A 15,185-nucleotide genomic window follows, 5' to 3' on the forward strand; every position below is an offset into this window, starting at 1 on the left:
TTCTCCATCTCTTTTTGCCTCATCCCTCCCCCAAACCCCCCCCCCCGACAACCCGTCTCGCTATGTGTCTCTCTGCGCTCTCTCCCTCCTTCTCATCCCTTCCCCTCTCGCTCTCTCTCTGACCCTCTCTGCGTCTCTCTCTCTCTCTCCCTCCCTGCTTCTCATCCCTTCCTCTCTCGCTCTCTCTCTGTTCCTCTCTGCATCTCTCTCTGACCCTCCCTCCTTCTCATCCCTTCCCCTCCCGCTCTCTCTCTGACCCTCTCTGCGTCTCTCTCTCTCTCCCTCCCTGCTTCTCATCCCTTCCCCTCTCTGAGTCTCTCTATCGCTCCCTCCCTCCCGTCTTCTCAACCCTTCCTCTAGCTCTCTCCGCCGCGCTATTCCTCTCTCTCCTCACCTCCCTCCCATTTCCGCTCTCTGCGCCGTTCTCTGTCTCTTCCTCCATTCCATCTCCTCTCTTTCCGTCTCGCGGTCTCCCCATCTCCGTTTTCAGTTCGACCGTAAACAAATCTCAAGGCAATAAATCTATTTTTTTTTCCCAGTAATTCAACCCTTTCGACTTTTTCGCAAATATTCCTTTCGTAATGATGACTGAAGATTTCTCCCGAGATACACCGACCGCTGTCTCATATCTAGATACGTGTAAAAATACATCGTGTTATGTTTTTGAAACGTCTATACATTTCGTCAACCCACGGATACTGAATATATAATCGTGAAAAAAACGACGAATTAAATAAATTACTATTCTTACTGATCAGAGTCTTGAGGCCGAGGAAAGGACCTTTAATTCCTTCGCGACCCACGCCCATTCTGTGTCAGAACGAACGGGAGGATCTTATAAAACAGGGCAGCTATCTGACGTTTGTATGATGCCATGTCGTTAAACAAAACGGCCCGCTTCACACACTCTCTCTCTCACACACACTCACGCATACACTCTCCCTCATACACTCTCTCTCATACACTCTCTCTGGCACACACTCTCTCTCACACACACACTCTCACATACACACTCTCATACACCCTCACACACACTGTCTCTCACAGACACACACATACACACACTTTCACACAGTCTCTCTCACACACACTCACGCATACACTCTCTCTCATACATTCTTTCACACACACTCACGCATACACTCTCTCTCACGCACTCTCTCTCACACACATACACTCTCACATACACACTCTCTCACACGCACTCACACACTCTCTCACACACACACTCTCACATACACTCTCTCACACACACACTGTCTCTCACACACTCTCTCACACGCACACACTCTCACATACACTCACACTCTCTCTCACACACACTGTCTCTCACAGACACACACTTATACACACACTTTCACACAGTCTCTCTCTCACACACACACTTTCACACTCACGCTCTGTCTCACATATACACGCACGCACTCTCTCTCACACACACACTTTCTCTCACAGTCTCTCTTTCTCACACACACTTTCACACTCTCTCACGCTCTGTCTCACATATACACACTCTCTCTCTCACACACTCTCTCTCACACAGACACTCTCACACACACGTTCACACTGTCACACACTGTCTCACGCTCTGTCTCACATATACACATACGCTATCTCATACACATTCACTCTCGCTCACACACTCTCTCCCACATACACTCTCTTACATACTCTCCCATTCACTATCTCACACTCACACATACAAACTCTCTCACACACACAAATTCTCTCCCTCGCACACTCTCACACATACATATTCTCTCACAAGCACACTCTCATGCACTCACAGGCACTCTGTCTCTCACACAGACAAAACACACACACTCTCTTGCACATTCACACTTTCACACACACGCTGTCTCTCTCACACACTGTCTCACTCAGGCACACACACATAGACACTTTATCTGTCGCTCCAACTCATAGATACATACGCTGTCTGTCTCTGTCACATGCACACACAATTTCTCTACCTCCCACACACAGAGAGACACAGACGCACACTCTGACAGACATCAACGTACGGACACAGACACATAGACTCTCCCTCGCTATCTCACGCGCCCCAAATGTTACCGCAAATAAATGGGTAAGATTTCACCCCCGTTATCACACAGGCACAAAAATTCCTCCTCTCCCTCAAACATTCACACCATAAAAGCATCCCCTCTCCCCAAGAAAGTCACAGAAATTTCTTCGTCACCCTCAAACACATATAAACATATGTCCCTCACAATCTAACAAAAAGACACAAACAAGTCCCGTCCCAAATAGACACACAAAAATGAGACGCTTCTCAAACATACACAAAGTCGAACAAGAAATGTGAAGAGAAATATCGTATTGTTTTAGGAGAAAAAACGGTTTTTTTTAACCAGCAGGTAAACCCACGCCCCAGCCTCTACCCCACTCTCGCCTCTCTAACTCCCCATCCCCTCTCCCCTACTCCTAAATAAAACCAGATTGGGGAAAGGCAATATTCCTGATGGAATGTTGTCCAGTTTAGGCCTGGGGCATTTCCATTCAAATCCGAAAGCCGTGTGTGCGTCTGTGCGTGTGTGTGTCAGTGTGTGCGCGCGTTACAATGTGTGTGTGTATGTGTGCCTGTGAATGCGTGTGTCTGTGTGTGCGTGGATCTGTTTGTGTATGTGTGTGTTTGTGTGTGTGTGTTTGTGTGTGTGTGTGCGCGCGTGTGTATGTTTGTGTGTGTGTGTGTGTGTTTGTGTGTGTGTGTGTTAGCGTGTGTCAGTGTGTGCTTGTATGAGTATGCGTTCGAATGCATGTATTTGTGTCTGTTTATGTGTGCCCATGTGCGACTGTGCGCATGTGTGTGTTGTACATGTGTGTATGTGTGTGAATATGTTTACGCCAGAGTGTTTGTATGTGCGTGCGTTTGAATGCGTGTTTATATATGTGTGCCTGTTTGTGTCTGTATGCATGTGTGCGTTGTACATGTGTGTATATGTGTGTCTGTGCGTATGTGCAGGTATGTGTGTGCATGTCTGTGCGTGTATGCATGTGTGTGTGTGTTCGTTGGTGCTTATGTGTCTGATTGTGTATGTGTGAGAGACAGTGCGTGTGTGTTTCCGTATATGTGTGTGAGAGAGAGAAAGGGAGAGTGAGAGAAAGAGTGAATTTCCTTCCCTTCTCCTATATCACTCGCTCCAAACTTGCAACCAACTCCCCTGCAGGCCCGAAGCGTCAGCCTTCCTGCTCCTCTGATGCTGCTTGGCCCCTGCTGCGTTCATCCAGCTCTACACCTTGTCATCTCAGCTTCTCCAGCATCTGCAGTTCCTACCATCTCTGAAACAATTTTAACGCCACTGCGAATCCTCTTCTAAGGACGCCTACCCGGAAGAAATTACCCTGCTCCCCCCCCGGATTTCTGAAGAAGGGTCTAGGCCCGAAACGTCAGCCTTCCTGCTCCTATGATGCTCCTTGGCCTGCTGTCTTCACCCAGCTCTACACCTTATTATCTCTGCCCTGTTTAGAGTATGTTTTTTTTTATATTTTTGTTTTGTTTAGCCCATTCGTCCGTATTTCAAAACGCGCCGTTTAAATTCTGCTGCAGCCTGGATAACTCGAACTGTCTCTCTCTTTCTCTCACACATACGCAGCACATTTTTTTTTGAGTCGAGAAAATCCCTGGTTCCGAAATAGTAGAGCAAACATCACATTTAACGAACAAAGCAGCCCGTTTTTCTCTCTCTCTCTCTCTCTCTCTCTCATTCGCTGCGAGAATGAGAAAAATGCACAGCTCTCGGCAATAGCACTCGCAGCTCACGGCGAGTTAACGATTTAAAGGCAACTTAATATTTCTCCTTCACCCTTCCACACTCATAAACTCCACCATCCTGCAACACCCCTACTTTCTCTCGGGTTCGTTTTGCCTATGTTTGGGGGAATTTACTGAAAACTTAAGCTGCCGAGCGCGCAGCGTCGGAATAAATTTATCCCGAAATATTCCCGGGGAAATATTTTTTTCCAAGAAAAACAAAACGCCTAATCTCTCGGTCTGATCAACACACGCTTATATAGAGACGGATAGATTGATAGACAGAAGCAAACTGATAAATAAAAGGATTCAGAGAGAGACAGAGATAAGTGAAGGGACAGAAATGCGAATAGATAAATTTGAAAAAAAGAGAAAAGGATAGACATACTCAAACAGATAAATAAAAGGATAGATAGAGGCAAGATGGACAGATAGATGGAGAGATGAATAAATAGAAACAGATAAATAAAGGGGATAGATAGATAGAGAGAGATAGACTGATGGAGGGAGAGGGAGATGTAAGATAGATACATATATAGATAGAGAGATAAATAGATAGATAGGCAGACGGATAGATTAGAAAAGACAGACTCGAACAGAAAAAAGATGGATATACAGATGGTGAGATTTATATATACAGAAAGGAACGAATAAATTAAAAAAGTCAGAAAAAGATAAATAAAAATATTTGTAGGTAGGTATATAAAAATAGATAAACAGACTGGGATACATAAACGGTTTGATAGAGAGGCACAGAAAAATGAAAATGATTGTTAGATTCAAACGGATAAATTAAAAAAACGTTGGACAAACTCGAACAGATAAATAAGACGACAGACGGATAGAGGCCCAGACAAATTAACAGGATAGGTAGGCCCAAAAAGCGAAATAAAAAATATAACGATAGACTCAAAGAGAGAGAGAAAAAAAATATATTTATGTACTTTTTCGCTTTGACTCTATCGTTCTATATAGAAAGATAGATAGACTCAAACGGGAAAATAAAAGGGTTAATAGACAGACAGATGGATAGACAGACTCGAACCGAAAAATAAAAGAATAGATAGATAAAGCAAATGTATAAATAAGAAATATTGACAGATTAAAAAAAAGATAGATTCATCAGATAAAGGAACAGATAGGTAGAGAGATACTAACAGATAAATCAAAAGGATAGACAGACGATATATAGAAACGCTCGATAAATGGACAGATGCGAACGGGACAATAATTTTATTTAGAGATAGATCGAGATACAGAGACAAATAAATAGAAACAGACAAATAAAATGAGGAGACAGACTCAAAGAGAAAAACAAAAGAACATAAACAGATAAAATAAAAATATCTATGTAAAATAGACAAGCAGATAAATGAAAGGATTGGTGGAGAGACAGACAAATTAACTGGACAGACGCAAACTCAATCACAGATATATATTATATACAAAGAAAATCACTTTTCAGTCGATTTGAAATTCTCTCGCAGGGTGAACTCAGAGTTCCATCGAAAAACGAAATCTAAAACTCAGCTAAAACCTGCATGGGGTGTAGGAGGAGGTCGAGGAGCGGACGAAAATACGCGGGGTTATTTTACATCAGGGGGACTGTTGGAACGGGTTACAATAAGACTGTAAGTGATATCCACATCTCCAGCCCCGAGAAAAAAATCCCAACAAAACAGGATAGCGAAATAAGGACACCGACAGAGAGAGATAGAGGCAGAAAGGGAAAGGGAGAGAGTGAGAGAGAGAGACAGAAAGAGAGAGAGAGTAAGTGGGAGACAGAGCGAGAAAGAGAGATACGGACACAGAGAGAGACAGACAGACAGAAAGAGAGAGAGAAGGAGGGGGAGAGACAGAGGGATCGACAGGCAGAGCTCCTCAGAGAAAGAGAGAGAGAGACCGAGCAATAAAACAGTAGAGCGAGAGAGTCAGAGAGAGAGCGGGGAAGACAGATACGGGGAGAGAAGGATAGAGGCGGGGAGACAGAGAGACAAAAGCCGAGTACTGAGAAGTCCCACGTTAGAATTAAATTTTCCTTATTGTGTGTGTTTCTCTGGGGTCCGGGATTGGGGGGAGGTCTGGGATGGAGTTGAATTCTAATTCCCCATAACGTTTTCTTAAAAAAATACACAGACACACACTCTTACCAGTTTCTCTAGATTGCACGCTCCCGCTCGGTTAAAAAAAATGCGAAATTAAGCGACCCCGGAATAGACCCCCGACTGGCCTCGCGCTCCCTTCCAGCCTCCAAACCCCCTCCCTCAACCTCTAAACCCCTTACCCGAGCCTCCAAACCCCTCCCCCAGCCTCCGAACCCCCTCCCGCATCCTCCAAACCCCCTTCCCCAGTGTCCAAACGCCCTTCCCCAGTGTCCATACGCCCTTCCCCAGTGTCCAAACGCCCTTCCCCAGTCTCGAAAGCCCCTTCCCCAGCCTCCGACTGCCCCTTCCTCAGCCTCCAGCTACCCCTTCCCCAACCTCCAAACTTGCTCTGCTGTATTCCCAGAGGCCAGCCGGGGCGGGTACAGTCGGCAGCTGCCCCTCTCCGCCACGGATGAGGATGAACTGAAGTCGCTCAGACAGTTCCGGGTTGCAGGCCGAGCTCGAAGGGCGAGCCAACAACGTGAAACTACCTAAGCCACCCGGCAGCCAGGACAGAAGGGCGCGGAGAGGGCCGGAGCTTTCATTCGGTGAGTTTACATGTGTGGGAGTGAGAGGGTGTGTGTGTGTGTGTATGTGTGTGTATGTGTGTGTGTGTGTGTGTGTGCGTGTGAGAGTGCCTGCGTGTGAGAGAGTGTGTGTGAGATAATGTATACGTGTGTGACTGTGTGTGTGTGTGTGTGTGTGTGTGTGTGTGTGTGTGTGCGCGCGCGTTTGAGTGTGTGTGTGTGTATGAGCGGGTGTGTGTGTGATAGAGTGTGTGAGAGTGTGTGGATGTGAAAGAGTGTGTGTGAGTGTGACAGTTGAGTGAGGGGCAAAATGAGAGGATGTGTGTAGAGGATAATGTGTGTGAGAAAGTGTCTGTGAGTGCGTGTGTGTATATGTGAGAGTGTGACAGAGAGTGTGCTTGTGAGAGACAGTGTGCATGTGAGAGAGAGTGTGCTTGTGAGAGTGTGTTTGTGAGAGTATGTGTGAGTGACAGTGAGAAAGTGTGTGAGTGAGAGAGAGAGACTGAGAATGAGTGCGTGTGTATGAGAGAGTGTGTGGGAAAGTGCGAGAGAGAGACAGTATGAGGGCGTATGACAACGTACGAGGGAGAATGCGTGTGTGATTGTGTGTGAGAGTATCAGTAAGTGTGTGTGAGATTAAAAAAAAAGACGCGTGTATTTGACAGGGTGAGGCAGTGCTGAAGTACGTAAGATAGTGCGTGCGAGAGTGCACGTGAGAAAGTGTGAGTGCGTGAGATTGTGCGTGTGTGTGAAGGAGAGTGTGTGTAGAGACAGTGTGTGTGTGAGAGAGTGTTTGTGGATAGTGTGTGTGAGAGGAGTGTGTGAAAGAGTGTGAGAGAGAGCGTGCTTGTGTGTAAGCAATGTTTGAGTGTGAGAGAGGAGTGTACAAGAAAAGCTACAGTGTGTATGAGCGTGTACGCGTGCAAGTACTTGTGAGAGAGGGACAATGTGCGCGGCAGAGACAGCTTATGTATGAAACCGCCGCATTGAAAGCTGCCTCATGTCTCCTCATCTCATACTCTCTTCCCTCCTCTCTCTCTCCCTCGCCTGTCTTCCCTTAGCCAGACTAGACCATCAATTTAGTACAGCCCGGGGTTATCCAAAAATTGGACGGGGGAAATGGATGGCAGGACGAAAGAGCAAACAAGGACAACAGACAGAAAAAAGATGCGATCGTAAATGCAAGTGATATCGACAATAGATGATCCAGGAAGGAGAGAGGGTGAGAACCACGGCGGTGATCAACATTCAGAAGCATACAGAAAAAAAATACTGCTGCCCGTTAAAATGTTCAACATGCGCATTGAATACTGTAATTATAATTTAATTCTATGTATAAACAGAAAGCACTTTATTTTAAATCTGGAGAGGGACCGACAATTAGGTAGAGAAAGATAGATTAAAAAGTGGGTCGCTGGGGCCAGGCACATAGATAGTTAGATATAATAGTGATGGATAGCTAGAAAGGAGAGAGAGATAGATGGATGGACGGATGGATGGATGGATAGATAGATAGACAGGTAGATATAATAGTGATGGAGAGCTAGAAAGAATAGAGAGATGGATACGTAGGTTGATCGATGGACAGATAGATGGATAGACAGATAGATAGAAGGAAAGAATAGTGATGGACAGATAGAAAGAGTAGAGAGATAGATGGATAAGTAGGTTGATCGATGGATAGATAGATCGGTAGATAGTTAGACAGAAAGAAAGAAAGAATAGTGATGGACAGATAGAAAGAACAGATAGATAGATAGATAGATAAAGAGCCAAAATGATAGACTAACTTAGATTTTAAAAAAGCTACAACAGCTTAATATCGGAGTCCCTATAAACAACAGCCATGTGCTCAGTTATACTCGGTAATATTTTATCCGCCTCTTGTCGCTGACATGTTCCACCATATCCAGGCATACCTCTGCCGTTCCCGGTGTGTTCACTCGATGCCTTGGCGGCGCGAGCTCCCGCTGAGTTTCAAGCTCCCGCCGTTGTCGAGCACGATTATAGCTTCACACACTCCCACTCCCTTCGTTTCTCTTTCTCCCTGTCTGTCTCTTTTCTTCTCACAACCCCTTTCTCTCTCTCTCTCTCTCTCTCTCTCTCTGCCTACTCCCCCCTCTTTCATCGTCTCTCCTCCTCTCACTCTCCCCCAGTCTGTCTCCCACATCGTCTCTCACCATTTTCCCCACTCCCTGTCAATCTCTCTGTCCCCCCACGCCCTCTCTCACCCTTTATCTCTCTCCCTTTCTCCCTGCCTACCTCTCTTTCTCCGTAACCCTCTCTCTCTTTCTCTGTTTCTCCCTGTCTCTCTCATCTTTGCTCCCACTCTCATCCTCTCTCCCACTCCTCTCTCTTTCTCTCTGTCATTCTCTCCCTGTCTTCCTCCCTCTGTCCCCCTCTTCTTACTCTCGCTCCCCCTTTCCCACCCCATCTCTCACCTCCTCTCTTGACCCATTTCTCACTCCCTCACAACCTCTCTCACTCCCTCTCTCACACTCTACCTCCGTCTCTCCCTCTCTCTTTCTGCACAAGCCTTTCTCTGTGTTTTAGACTTCTGTTTCTCCTGCCCATAAAACCTCCCATCGGCCCGGCACTGTCCTGACATTTAGTGGGTTTTATGGGCTTGTGAATAATTCTTATTACCTGGATAATGCTCCAAACAAGGTTGTAATCTCTGCGTTCAACTGAAACCATTCGACCTGTTATGTGCAGCTTTTAACCACTGAAATCTCCACTCCCACTTCATTCAGACTCAGCTCAGCACCTATCACTTACCACATATTTATATTATGGATATCTATAAAATATGTGCGCGTGTGTGCACCCGCACCTCATATATTAAAATTGCCATCGAATACTTTTTTGCATAAATTTATGACGTTGAGTTTTAAATTAATCATAGATTCAAACGTTCACACTCTCAGACGCTCCTTATCTCTCTCTCAGACACGCAAGCTCAAACTTTCTCTCTCTCTCTCTCACACACACATACACACACACAGACACACACACACACACGCACACACACACGCACACACACACAATCGAAAGTCCCCCTTCTCTCTCTTACAGACACACACGTACACACAAACCAACCAGCCAGACGCACATTAGTCCCTTTTAACTCTGCCTCTCACACAGATAATTCCATACAATCCCTACTCTCCTCCCACCTTGTTCCCTGTCCATACTACGTTCAGTTTCAATCCTTCTGGTAAAGACATATATTGTCTGAGGTTCTCTCACGCACACAGGCCTCAAACACACCCCTTCACACACAAATGTCGTTCTAGACACTCAGTTCACTCACAAAGTCTCACTCACACAGTACCCTCACAAACACACAGTAGGTTCACAGGGTTAAATTCACACACTCAACATGATTTTAAACACGTCTCAATTTTCTCATTCACTTGCTCATCTACAAGCACACACACACTTCCTCTTTCACTGAAACAAAACACAGAATCCCACCTAATCCCACCTCTCGAACTCAACACAAAAGTACTCTCAAAAAACACAGAATATGCTCACATGGGTAAATTCACAAACTTACAGCCTCTCTCACAAGAACCCACTTAATCTCACACCCTCTCTCTCTCTCACAATAACCCACTCAAACTCACACCCTCTCTATCTCACACAATAACCCACTCAAACTCACACCCTTTCTCTCTCTCACAATAACCCACTCAAACTCACACCCTCTCTCTCTTACAATAACTCACTCAAAATCACACCCTCTCTCTCTCACAATAACCCACCCAAACCCACACCCTTTCTCTCTCTCACAATAACCCACTCAAACTCACACCCTCTCTCTCTCACAATAACTCACTCAAAATCACACCCTCTCTCTCTCACAATAACCCACCCAAACTCTCACCCTCTCTCTCTCTCACAATAACCCACTCAAACTCACACCCTCTCTCTCTCACAATAACCCACCCAAACTCTCACACTCTCTCTCTCTGTCACAGTAACCCACTTAAACTCACACCCCACCTCTCTTACAATAACCCACTCAAACTCACACCCTCTCTCTCTCACAATAACCCACTCAAACTCAGATCCTTTCTCACAATAACCTACTCAAACTCACACCCTCTCTCACAATAACCCACTCAAACTCACGCCCTCTCTCCCTCACAATAACCCACTCAAACTCACACCCTCTCTCTCTCACAATAACCCATTCAAACTCACACCCTCTCTCTCTCATAATAACCTACTCAAACTCACAATAACCCACTCATACTCACATTCTCTCTCTCACAATAACTCACACGCTCTCACACTCTCTTGTTCCCAATAACTCACTCAAACATACACCCTCTCTCTCACCATCACTCACACAAACTCACACTCTCACATCCTGAATCCCACAATAACCCACTCAAACTAGCATTCTCTCTCACATCTTCTGTCTCACAATAACTTACTCAAACTCACATCCTCTCACTCTCTCGTTCACAATAAACCACTCAAACTTGCACCCTCTCTCATATCCTCTCTCTCATAATAACACACACAAACTCACATCCTCTCTCACACCCTCTGTCTCTCAATCATTTACTCAAATTCACATCCTCTCACATTCTCTTGTTCACACAGTTGATTAAATATTACACACTCTCACAAGCTCTATTACACAATAACCCATTCAAACTCACACCCTCTCTTTCACAATAACCCACTCAAACTCACACCCTCTCTCTCTCACAAGAACCCACTCAAACTCACACCCTGACTCTCTCACAATAACCCACTCAAACTCACACCCTCTCTCACAATAACCCACTCAAACTCACACCCTCTCTCTCTCACAATATCATACTCAAACTCACACCCTCTCTCTCAAAATAACCCACTCAAACTCACACCATCTCTCTCTCACAATAACCCACTCAAACTCACACCATCTCTCTCTCACACAATAACCCATTCAAACTCACACCCCCCCTCAGAATAACCCACTCAAACTCACACCCTCTCTCTGTCACAATAACCCACTCAAACTCACACCATCTCTCTCTCACAATAACCCACTCAAACTCACACCATCTGTCTCTCTCACAATAACCCACTCAAACTAACACCCTCTCTCTTTCTCATAATAACCAACTCAAACTCACACCCTCTCTCTCACAATAACCCATTGAAACTCACACCCTCTCTCCCTTACAATAACTCACTCAAACTCACACCCTCTCTCTCTCACAATAACCCACTCAAACTCACCCTCTCTCTCTCTTACAATAACCCACTCAAACTCACACCCTCTCTCTCTCACAATAACCGACTCAAACTCACACCCTCTCTCTTATAATAACCCACTCAAACTCACACCCTCTCTCTCTCACAATAACCCACTCAAACTCACACCCTCTCTCTTACACAATAACCTACTCAAAATCACACCGTCTCTCTCTCACAATAACCCACCCAAACTCTCATGTTCTCTCTCTCTCACAATAACCCACTCAAACTCACACCCCACCTCTCTTACAATAACCCACTCAAACTCACACCCTCTCTCTCTCACAATAACCCACTCAAACTCAGACCCTCTCTCTCTCACAATAACCTACTCAAACTCACACCCTGTCTCACAATAACCCACTCCAACTCACACCCTCTCTCTCTCACAATAACCCATTCAAACTCACACCCTCTCTCTCACAATAACCCACTCCTCAGACCCTCTCTCTCTCACAATAACCTACTCAAACTCACAATAACTCACTCATACTCACATTCTCTCTCTCACAATAACTCACACTCTCTTGTTCCCAATAACTCACTCAAACATACACCCTCTCTCTCACAATAACTCACACAAACTCACACTCTCACATCCTGAATCCCACAATAACCCACTCAACTAGCATTCTCTCTCACATCTTCTGTCTCACAATAACTTACTCAAACTCACATCCTCTCACTCTCTTGTTCACAATAAACCACTCAAACTTGCACCCTCTCTCACCCTCTCTCTCATAATAACTCACAGAAACTCACATCCTCTCTCACACCCACTGCCTCTCAATCACTTACTCAAATTCACATCGTCTCACATTCTCTTGTTCACACAGTTGATTAAATATTACACATTCTCACAAGCTCTATTACACAATAACCCATTCAAACTCACGCCCTCTCTTACACTTGCCTGTTCACAATACCTCACTCAAACCCACACCATCTCTCATACCCTCTCTCACCCACAATACCCCACTCATATTCACAACCTCTCCCACACTCTCTCGCAATAACTCACTTAAACTCACCACCCCTCACAATGACTCACACAAACTTACACTCTCACATCCTCTCTGTCATAATTATCCACTCAAAATAATGCACTCAAATTCACACCTCTGTCTCACAATAACCCACTCAAACTCACACCCACTCTCTCACAATAACCCACTCAAACTCACACCCTTTCTCACACCGACTCTTTCACAATAATCCACTCAAACTCCCACCCTCTCTTTCACAATATCATACTCAAACTCACACCCTCTCTCTCACAATATCATACTCAAACTCACACCCTCTCTTACAATAACCCATTCAAACTCACCCTCTCTCACACCCTCTCTCACAATAACCGACTCAAACTCACACCCTCCCTCTCACAATATCACACTCAAACTCATAACCTCTCTCAGACCCTCTATCTCACAATAACCTACTCAAACTCACACCCTCTCACACACTAACCCACCTCTCTCTCGCACATCCTGTCTCACAATAACTTGTTCAAGCTCACAACCTCTCACACTCTCTCTTACAAAATAACCCAATCAAACTTATACCCGGTCTCACACTCTCTCCCACCACAATCCACTCAAACTCACACCCTCTCTCAAAATTTCTTTGTCACAATACTGCACTCAAATTCACACCCTCTGTCTCACAATTTCATACTCAAACTCACATCCTCTCTCACAATAACCCACTGAAACTCACACCCTCTCTCACAATTTCTTTGCCACAATACTTCACTCAAATTCACACTCTCTCTCACATTCTCTGTCTCAATGAAACTACTCAAACTCATATTCTGTGTCACACCCTCTCTCACAATAACTCACTTAATGACACACCCTGTCTCATTTCCTCTCTCACTCAAAATAACACACTCAAACCCCCAGCCTCTGTCTCACAATAACCCCTACAAATTCAAACCCTCTCTCTCACAATAACCTCTACAAACACACACCATCTCTCACAATAACCCACTCAAACTCACACTCTCTCCCACACCCTCTCTCACCCACAGTAACCCATTCAAATTCACACCCTGTCTCACAGCTGCTCTCTCACAATAACCCACTCATTCACATACCTATCTCCCATTGTCTCTCACATGTGCAATAACCTCCTCAAACTCACAACCTCTTTCACACAGTCACAACTCACACCATCTCTCTCTCATACTCTATGATTAACTCAAACCTATACCCTCGCACACCCTCTCTCACGCAATAACCCACTCAAATCACACCTGTACTCACACACTGTCACAAGCACGATAACCCACCCAAACTCAGACTCTCTCATGTACAATATCCCGCTGAAATTCACCCTCTCTCACACACAATAACCCACTCAATCTCACACTTACTCAACCTCTCACAAATTATGAGCCCCTCAAGTTCATGCCACCTCTCTCTCTTCACACATTCATGCACAATGATCCACTCAAACTCTCAATTCCTCTCTCAAACACACTGGTCCTCTAAAGTCACACTCTCAGTCACAAACACACAATGACCGTTTTGCAATCTCGCCTCCCATAGAATGACACGCTCATAGCTGTTCTCTGTCTCTGTCTCTCTCTCTCACACACACACTCTCTCTCTCTCTCTCACACACACACACACACACACACACACACACACACACACACACACACACAGACAAAATGACCTTCTCCCATCAGCTATTTCCACATGCAGCAGATATGCCCACCCAATAAAGTTGCTTTTTGCTATTGATTTATGTCTTAAATCTTTGCAGTATTGCTTCTGTTGAAACAACAATAAACAATGCTGGGTAGATGGAACGATAAACTGTGTACTTTATTTGGAAGAAGTGAACAGATCCTATTCGAATAAAAAGCACAAAGCAACGCATGAAGTGTGAGAGACATGTCTTTTTGACTTCTTTTTCACACTGAGTCACATTTCAACGTTTCATTTAAACAAAACAAAAAAATGAAGAAGGACCACAGTGCGTATTTTATGGAATGTAATAAGTTAAGACATTCAACATGCAAATAACATACACACAAAAGATGTAAAATTATGACCCAATAGCCAATATTGATCACTCCCTCCCATGTACAGCCCCGCCCACTCGCTCCCTCAGACATGCACACAACCCCCTCCCACATTCCCCTCCCTCCCTCTCTCTCTCTCTCACACACACGCACACACACACACACACACACACACACACACACACACACACACACACAGACCCACTCCCCCTCTCTCTCCCTCACACACAAATAGGCCCACTCCCTCTCTTTCTCCCTCACACACACAGAACCACTCCCTCTCTCTCCCTACACACACAGACTCATTCCCTCTCTCTGTCACCCTCACACACTCTCCGTTCCTCACACACGTACAGACCCATTCCCTCCCCTTTCCCTCACACACGCTCTCCTGTCTCCCTCACAAACATTGCCACTCCGTCTCTCCTATACACAAACACTCC

Source organism: Stegostoma tigrinum, unplaced genomic scaffold (assembly GCF_030684315.1).
Source record: "Stegostoma tigrinum isolate sSteTig4 unplaced genomic scaffold, sSteTig4.hap1 scaffold_259, whole genome shotgun sequence".
In the NCBI taxonomy this organism is placed as follows: Eukaryota; Metazoa; Chordata; class Chondrichthyes; order Orectolobiformes; family Stegostomatidae; genus Stegostoma; species Stegostoma tigrinum.